General features: G+C 39.4%; 1 long non-coding RNA gene across 1 annotated transcript; it reads left to right on the top strand.

Moving 5' to 3' along the window:
* Window positions 1–824: 824 nt before the first annotated feature.
* Window positions 825–9,021, top strand: LOC120110911 (uncharacterized). The gene is made up of 2 exons (XR_005512036.2): window positions 825–994; window positions 8,195–9,021. It is a non-coding gene; the product is annotated as an uncharacterized LOC120110911 (long non-coding RNA).
* Window positions 9,022–9,353: the final 332 nt, after the last annotated feature.

Genomic DNA, 9,353 nt, shown 5'->3' with positions numbered 1-9,353 from the left:
TTTGCATAAACCATTCTTCTTCCATTTAGCCATATCATTGTTCAAAATCTTGCTCATAGATTTTCGCGCTGCTATGGTCACTCTAATTCCGTGACAGGATCGTCTTCGTAATTGACAAGATTTCATAATTCATATTCGTTATAGTTGGAGGCTAGCTTCAAGATGTCGATTGGTCTCCATTTCTAGAGACGATCATAGCTATATAATAAAATATTTCATAATTTTTTATAAATCATATCTTTATAAATAGGTTGAAAATACTAAATAGCATCACAAAAGTTTAAAATGTATAACTATGCCAAATATGCAATTTTACTAAAGTATTCTAATCATGCCACATATATCATTTTCAAGCAATTTTTCATAAATCATATGTAAATCATTTACAACAAGTAATTAATAAAGATGCTATTTGGCCAAAAGTAAGGATCATTTTCAATCGTATACTTGATCCTAAATTTTTAAGAAAAATAGGATTCTTCAAGTCAAATATAATTCATAATTTTTCTATACTAAAAATTATTCAATAATTTTAAAACTAATAAGGTTTGTGCCAGGATCACTTACTTCTGTTCACCCAAAGATCCTTAGGTTCAACTGGGCAACTCCACCATACCTATCAATATCTAAAAAAATAAATTACTTACTATTTACTTTTTTTTTAATTTTAATTTATTTTATTTTATCTTTTATATATATATATATATATATATATATATATATATATATATATATATATATATATATATATATATATATATATATATATTCCCTTTTTTATTCTTTTCTTTTTCTTCTTTTCTCCTCCTTCATCCCCCCCTCCCCTCTTTTCTTCCCGTGAAACAGAAAGGAAAAGGGTTAAAGCCCCCCATCGAAGCACAAGGGAGGGGAAGGGGCCCAGGGCCAGTGGCGGCGCGACCAAGTGCCAACGGCGCCCGCGGCCGAGGGCCTGCGGCAATCGCGGCCAAGGGAAACGGCTGGGTGGATCCTCCAGGTATGTTTTTTTTCCTTTGCTTCTTTTTCTTCTCTCTCTTCTTTTTCTTCTTTTCCTTTATCCTGGTGGTCCCTTTGCCGGATCTTCTTTTCTTTTATCCCAATAGCCCTTTGCCGGATCCCGGCCATTACCAGTCGATCGGAAGGAGGGGAATGCATGGGAGGAAGTGGGAAGGAGACGGGAGACCTTACCTCACTCTGGCGAGGTGTTGCGATCCCGATCCCCCCGGCGGCACAGGCGAGGGCACATTGAGCCCAACAGATGAAGGAAGAGAGAGAGAGGAAGGGAGGAAGATGGGGAGGAAGGAGATGGGTGGAGGTGGAGTGGGGATAGGGGATTTTTATAAACCCCAGAGGGAGAGGATGAGCTCGGAAGAACGACCGTAATGCCCGGCCATTCGTCGATTACAACTGCCCAACGGCCACAGCAGCCGTTCGACAAGTTCGGGCAGGGGATTGTGATTCACGTACCCGAGTCTGGTTCTTACATTATTTCCTTCTTTAAAAAAAAAATTTATTCTCGAAATTCATATACCCGAGTCTTCAAAAAGTTGCGGATGCCTCGCACGCATTTCATCCTCGAGCTCCCAAATTGCCTCTCTTTCTGAATGGTTGCTCCACTGAATCTTTACGTAGGGACTAGTGCATCACCTCCAAACTTGCTCCTTGCAGTCAATGATGCATAAAGGGAACTCTTCATAAGTCAAATCTTCTTTAACTTGCAATGGCTCATACTCTACCACATGACTTGGATTCGGAACATACTTCCTCAAGAAAAAAATATTGAAAATATTATGTACACTGGATAGCTCTGGCGGCAAAGCTAGTTTGTAAGCAACCTCTCCTACTCTATTCAGAATCTTAAAGGGCCCAATGTAATGAGAACTCAGTTTACCATGCCTCCCAAATATCATAACACCTTTGAAGGTAAAACCTTCAAGAAAACAAAGTCGCCCTCTTGGAATTCCATTTCTCTTCTTTTCTTATCTACCCAACTCTTCTGTCTATCTTGAGTTGCTTTGAGCCTTTTCTTGATCAATGTAATTCTCTCTGGCATTTTGGACTAACTGAGGACCCAATAACTTCTTTTCTCCAACATCATTCCAATGCAGAGGAGACGTGCACCTCCTCCTATAAAGAGCTTTATATAGTGCCATCTTGATGCTAGATTGATAGCTATTATTATAGGCAAATTCCACCAAAACTATATACTATCCAAAAAACCTCCAAGATCAACTATACATGCCCTTAACATATCCTTCAAAGTCTGGATCATTCTTTCTGACTGACCAACGGTCTGAGGGTGAAAAGCAGTGCTGAACTTTAATTCAATTCCTATGGTATCTTGAAAACTTCTCTAAAATCTTGATACAAATAGTGGGTCCCGATCAGATATTATGCTTACCAGTACACCATGCAAGCGCACAATTTTAACAATATACATTTGTGCCAGTTTATCCAGCGGAGTGCCAACCTTGAAGGGTATGAAATGGGCTGACTTTGTGAGGTGGTCTACAATCACCAACACTGCATCATTCTTCTTAGCTGTCCTTGGAAGCCCAGTGATGAAATCCATAGTGATATGTTCCCATTTTCATTCCGGTATCTCCAATGGCTCCAACAAACTGGCAAGTCTTTGATGTTCAGCTTTCACTTACTGACATACCAAACACTGGGCTACAAATTTGGCTATTGCTCTTTTCACACCATTCCATCAAAGGTGCTCCTTTAAATCTCTATACATCTTTGTGATGCAAAGATGAATAGAAAAACGAGATCGGTGAGCTTCCTCTATAATTTCTTTCTTAATGATTGGGTCTCTTGGTACACATAATCTATTTCTAAATCATAAAATACCATTTGGGTGAATTCTGAGTTCGGGTTGCAATCCTTTTTCTACATCATTCTTGAGCTAACATAATTGGGCATCATTCTGTTGGGCAGTCTTTATCCTTTCTATCAAGGTTGGTTGCACCATCAAACTAGCTAACATACTCCTGTCGCCATTTGCAGTCACCTCGACATCTTGTCGAGATTTTTTAGAATTTGATCTTGAGTAGTAAGCAAAGCTGTTGTGCCCACAACTAACTTCTTACTTAGCACATCTGCCACCATATTAGCTTTTCTAGGATGGTATTTAATGCTCAGGTCATAATTCTTCAACAACTCAAGCCATCTTCAACGCCTCATATTTAGCTCCTTCTAAGTAAATAGGTACTTTAAGTTTTTGCGGTCAGTGAAAACTTCAAATAGCTCCCCATACAGGTAGCGCCACTAAATTTTTAAAGCGAAGACTTCCACTGCCAGCTCCAAATCATGCGTTGGATAGTTCTGCTCATAGGGCTTCAGTTGTCCAGAGGCATAAGCCACCACTTTATCATTTTACATCAATACACGATCCAACCCTTTTTTGAAGGCATCACTATAAATGGTGAAGCCCCCAGAACTGGTTGGTAGAGTGAGAATTAGAGCAGATAACAACCTTTGCTTTAACTCTTAAAAACTTCATTCACAATTCTTGTCCCATTCAAACTTTGCTCGTTTCTGGGTTAAGCGAGTTAGAGGAGCAGCAATCCAAGAAAATCCTTCCACAAACCTTCTATAGTAACTAGCCAAACCCAAGCAGCTTTTGATTTTAGTCACATTAGTAGGACGAGACTAGTTCACCACTGCTTCTATTTTCTTTGGATCAACTAAATTTTCTTCCTTAGAAATTACATGTCTGAGAAATGCAATGACATCCAACTAAAATTCACATTTGCTCAACTTGGCATAGAGCTTCTTCTTCTGAAGAATTTGCAGCACCACTCTCAAGTAATCCTCAAGTTCTTCCTTGCTTTAGAGTAGACTAATATATCGCCTATGAAAACAATAACAAACTGGTCCAAAAACTACTTGAAGATCCTATTCATCAAATCCATAAAGGCAACAGGTGCATTAGTTAGTCCGAAAGGCATAACTAAAAATTAATAATGGTCCTACCTGGTTCAAAATACAGTCTTATGCACATCCTCAGCTTTTATTTATAACTGATGATAACGAGACTGCAAATCTATTTTTAAGAAGACTTGAGCACCTTGCAGCTGATCAAACAGATCATCAATTCAAGTAGGAAATATTTATTATTCATAGTCACCTTGTTCAGCTCTCCATAATCAATACATAGCTGCAAGCTTCCATCTTTCATCTTTACAAATAAGACATGAGCTCCCCAAGGAAAAACACTCGGGCAAATTAATTTCTTCTCTAAAAGTTCCTATTGTTGGATCTTCAATTCTTGCAATTTTGCAGGGGCCATCCTATAAGGAGGCATGGAGATTGGTCCAACTCCCGGCATGACATCAATTTCAAAATCAATCTCCCTTTTAGGAGGTAGCTCGGGTAGCTCATTAGGAAAAACATATGAATATTCCTTAACAATGGAAATATCCTTTAACTCTACCTTCTTTTGAGTGTCCACCACATAGGCTAGATAGGCCTGGCACCCTTTTTTTAGGGTCTTCCTTGCACTCATAGCAGAAATAATGTGTAAAGAGGGCTTACACTGCATGGGTTTCTCTATGGGTGCCCTGCCTCGATAGAAAAAGTCTAGCTCACCCGACATCTGGAATACTACCCTTTTCCCATAGCAGTCAATACAGGCATGATATTTAGACAGTCAATTCATCCCAAGATTGACCTCAAAATCATGCATATCTAGTTGCACCAGGTCTGCTACTAATTCTTTTTTCCCTATCTGAATCATGCAATTCTTAAAAATAGAATCAACAACTACTATCTTCTTAAGAGAAGTAGCGACATGCAATAGCTCATCTAGTTTTTCAAGCATGCGATTCAAGGATACAGAGAACTTGAAGGATAAAAAAAATGCGTAGAGCCAGAGTCAAACAAGCTGAGTTGATGGAAATTATACCTGCCACCACTCCATCTCTGACACTAGTATCCTGCGGCGTCAGTTTGAAAACCCGTGCACTTCCTTTCTGTCTTTGATCGGCAAGTTTAGCAGGTCTAGAGTCATTCTTCTTCTTGTTCAAGGAGTCTCGTACCAAATGTCCTGACAGTCCACATACAAAGCAAGCTCCCATATTCCTAAGGCAAGGCCCAGCATGAAACTTGCCACAATAGTCACATGCTTCAAATTTCTTCTTCTTGTTCGGATTGCCTCCAAAATTCCTCGATCGACCATTCTGATTTTCTATTGTTTTGGGCCTCTTCTTGTCACCTATTTTTTTCTTTGATCTCTTCCATTTTGCTTCGACCTTCAGAGCTCTATCCAACACATCTTTATAACTACTGAAGAGGTGAGAGGACAACCGAGATCGAATTCCATATATTGGATCCTGTTCAAATATGTTTCTTTGCTTCTTTCACTACCAGAAAACACGCGTATAGTGACGGAAAATTAGTGACGGACCGTTATCAGTCACTATTTGTGACGGATTAGTGACCGACATAAATTTGGTCACCATGGTGTAAACTTAGTGACAGATTAGTGACAGGCCGGTCACAGAATGCGCGGGTAGGATGGGCGCCAAAACTTAGTGACCATCGTAGTGACGGAGTATCTGTCAGCAAAATGATAACCGAAATTGCAACCAGATAGTGACAAATTCAGCCGTCACAAATATCGTAACCTAAGTGTTTATAAATTTTTAAAAGATTATTTTTGGCAGTGACGGGTTATTGACAAAAATTTCCGTTACCAAATTTAAATTTTAATTCCAAAAATATTAAAAATATTATTTTTGAGTAATTCTAAATTAAAAAAAGATAAATGGAGGAAAATCCAAAATGAAACTAAGTGTGTCCGCCGTCCCACCTAAATTCCTTCGATAACCCAAATTTCAATCGTTCTCCAGAAAACTCAAATTTCTTCTTCTCATTTTCAAATCTCATGGTGCCGGTCATGACCTATTTGCACCCCTACTGCTGCTTTCCTGCAATGGGATTGGATTTCGGAAGAAGGTCTGAGATTTTTTTTTGTCCTCGTGAGTGGGGAGCTGGGAGACATCAAGTTCGGTGCAATCGGCCTTATAGATAAAAAATAGTTTGATATGAAATTTGGCTTGCAGACCGACTTACCTCATTACTTCCCCATCAGCCCGGTCGAAGCACTTCCCCATCAGCCCGGTCGAACTTAAAACATTGGCTTCGTCCAGGGCTTCTGGCATCGCCGCTTCCCCTTTCTTGTCTCCCCTCTCCTCTCCTCTCCTCGACCTCCGCCCTCTCCTCTCCGGCTCCTCCTTGCCGACCATTTGTGCCTCCCCGTCGACGGTGACCACGGCTACATCACGCCCCCCGATCGGCCGATCCAACTCTCACCCGAGACAAGATCATCACGTCTACATCACCCCGTCGACGCCCCCCTTCTTCTTGCTCGTCGGCTAGGGTTTTCAGAACCCACAACTGGTTCTTTCCCGAGCAAGGTAAACCCTAACCCCGTTTCTTTTTACCCCATGATAACAAAATAAAAGAAACGAAGAAGAGGAAGAGGAAGGGGGAAGGAACTTACCGAGGGTCTCCGCCTGTGGATCCAGCGCCGCGCTTGATCGCCGCCGTGGCCGCAGTTGTCGACGGCTGCGCTAGGGTTCTTCTTTCCCTCCTATCCGGGTTCTTTTCCTTCCCCTGCTGCAGGTAGGCAAGGCAGAGAGGGTCATTCCTCCCCCCTCTGCTGCGGGTAGTCCAGTCCCGATTGGCATTCTTCCTTCCCCTGTTGGTCGCGTTCTCTATGATGTTGAATTTTGTCCTCTCTCTCTCTCTCTCTCTTTCAGTATAGAGCTTATCCCTTCTTTTTCCTCTTGATTTTTGGGGTTTTCTTCGTTTTCTCCTGATATTATGTGGTAGATTTTATAATGGTGGTTAGGATTTGCGCTACAAGTACCAAGGTTAGGGTTTTGGGTTGCCCTAGTCTTGAAGTTGCCGGATCTGGCTGTAGCTATATGAATAAAGAGAAGAGGGAAGAAAACTGATCGGCTTGCTCTCCTTATTGTTGGCAACCCGCTTACCAAGCTTCCCACATTAATTTGTTCTTAAAATGTAGCTTCCTATTTTATTCTTTTTTATTTTTTGTGAGAAGGGCAGAAGAAGGAGATGGTGCATGTGTTAGCCATTTTTAGAGGACCTTCTCACACATCAAGAGCTATCTATTTTCTTTGTTTTTTTAATGTTTTTATTAATTTTTCAAAGTGATGATATCTCGGCCATTATCCAGGCAAGATGTTTTTTAATTGCTGCAGATTGTGTCATCAATGCCTACATCTGAGTCTTATTTTCTTTTAATCTGTCGCTCTATTGTTCCATGCTGTTCTCTATAATCTCTCTAATTACTTTTTTGGTTGTGTATTGCTATGAAACTTTTTGGCCCTCCTATGTTTTGGACTTCACACCTAGGTGCAACCAGTTTGATCTGGGATTATGGCTGATATGCCACCCAAACAATAATGGATATTTTTCAGCTGTTAATTTATGTCTCCAGAAAATCAATAGTAACTTAACATATTCAATTTTACCATCAAATTAGAATGAGGTTGCAGAGCTTAATTACTGTAAAAAGAGCTTTATAAAGATTTTAAGTAGGTGATAGATATGTCTTTACCCTGTTGCTGATCATCATAAAGATTGAAAACATATGGTCCTGGTATTTTGGATTGGGCTTTCAATCTCAGGATCGAAATGACACAAAGTCTTGTACTGTAGCAAATTCTTGTATTTTGGATTGAACAGCCTCATTACTTGCAGCGTTCGAAGCGGCAATTTCTTTTAGGCGCTTCCATACAACTTCACGTTTTGACTTAATCTCCTTTTCTTTAGATTCATCTTCTTCAAACTTCTTCAAGCACTCCATGAATAGCCCAGGATCATGATCAAAAAATATCTTACGAACATTTAGCGTGAGGCTCTGAACAGCTTGGTTCCAGTGAGACTTTGTATTTCTCTCCAAAGCAGGGAAGATAATTGGTAAAATCGCCTTACAGTTTTATTTTGTTTAGTCTTTATTAACATCTTGTAAGGACTGAATTTGCTTTTAGTATCGGTGGGCGGGTACTTGATAAGTATCGTAGTGCACTTAAACTGAATATTGCCGAGGCCTTGATTTGTACTCAAGATTGGGTGTTGGAAAAGAAAGGTATATGTTTTATTAATTATATTTCTATTATTTTTTGAATAATTTATTATTAATTATTGCAATATTTCAATGTAGATGTTGAGGATGCCAAGTTAGATGAGATTGTAGAAGATGTCGTAAACTCAAGTTTCTACAATGAAACTCAATCAACTCAATGCTCGGCCAATGTTGAATCCAATTCATAGTGAGATGAATCATGATCATGGGATACTCCCTTTTGGTTTTGGTTTAAATATGGATGTTGTTATAGTTTGGGACTTTTTTAGTTTTGCTTTGACTATGGATGTTGTCATTGGTTATTGTAATTTTGGTTAAAATTTTAGCTTCTCAGGTATGCCCTCATCTAATGTCACTCTTAACTTTTGCTCATGTTTTTATATTTCTGTAAGTAACTATGAACTGAATTGTAATGCTTTCTTTTTAACTTCAGATGGGATATGCTTTGCTAAAGGAAACAGGTTAAGGGAAACAAAAGGGGCAATGCTCTCTCTCTCTCTCTATTTTTTTTTTTGCCCCTCTGATGAATGGAATGAAACAGGTTAAAGGAAACAACAAGGGGCAATGCAAAAGCAAAGGGTCAAAGCATACTGCTGGCTTTCTATCTGAACGAGTACAAGTTCTTATTCCGACTCCTTCCCGGTTGACAGAGTTGAAGTCATTTATGTCAGTCCATTGGAATCATATACTGACGACATTTATATATGTCTCTTGTATTCTGAAAAGAGAGATGCTGAATGAAAAGCTTTCAGCAGAACACTTCCATTGTTTTGTTTATGCATATGACTGGATGAGGCTCTAGCTTGTATTTTTCTTTTATTATGAGCCAATCAATGTACCAAATATACCAGATTATTGGAATGTGACCAGTGACCAAATTTGGTTACTGAATAGTTTACCAAGTATTGTGACGAGCTAATATAAACTTAGTGACAGGATTTTGGTTTCTAAAAATTGATTTTGCTCAGTGAGTCAGTAACGGAATTAGTGACAAATTTAGTGACAAAATTTGTGACCATGTCTGTGACGACTAAATCTGTCACTGAAGGTTGTGACAAATCAGTGACCAAATTTGTGACCGAATTCTGTGACAAAATCAGTGACCAAGTTATCTTCGTCACTAACTCAATGACTGGTTAGTGACGGAAAATACGTAATTTTTTAAATATTTAATTTTTGGATTTGTAACGGCTTAGTGACGGCGGTTCTGTCACGGAGTTTAGTGACGGGAATCGCC

The sequence above is a fragment of the Phoenix dactylifera genome, chromosome 6 (assembly GCF_051530095.1).
Source record: "Phoenix dactylifera cultivar Ajwa chromosome 6, Ajwa_hap1_PhDact_Kaust_v1.1, whole genome shotgun sequence".
Taxonomy (NCBI): Eukaryota; Viridiplantae; Streptophyta; class Magnoliopsida; order Arecales; family Arecaceae; genus Phoenix; species Phoenix dactylifera.
This window is presented reverse-complemented; position numbering and strand designations above follow the sequence as displayed.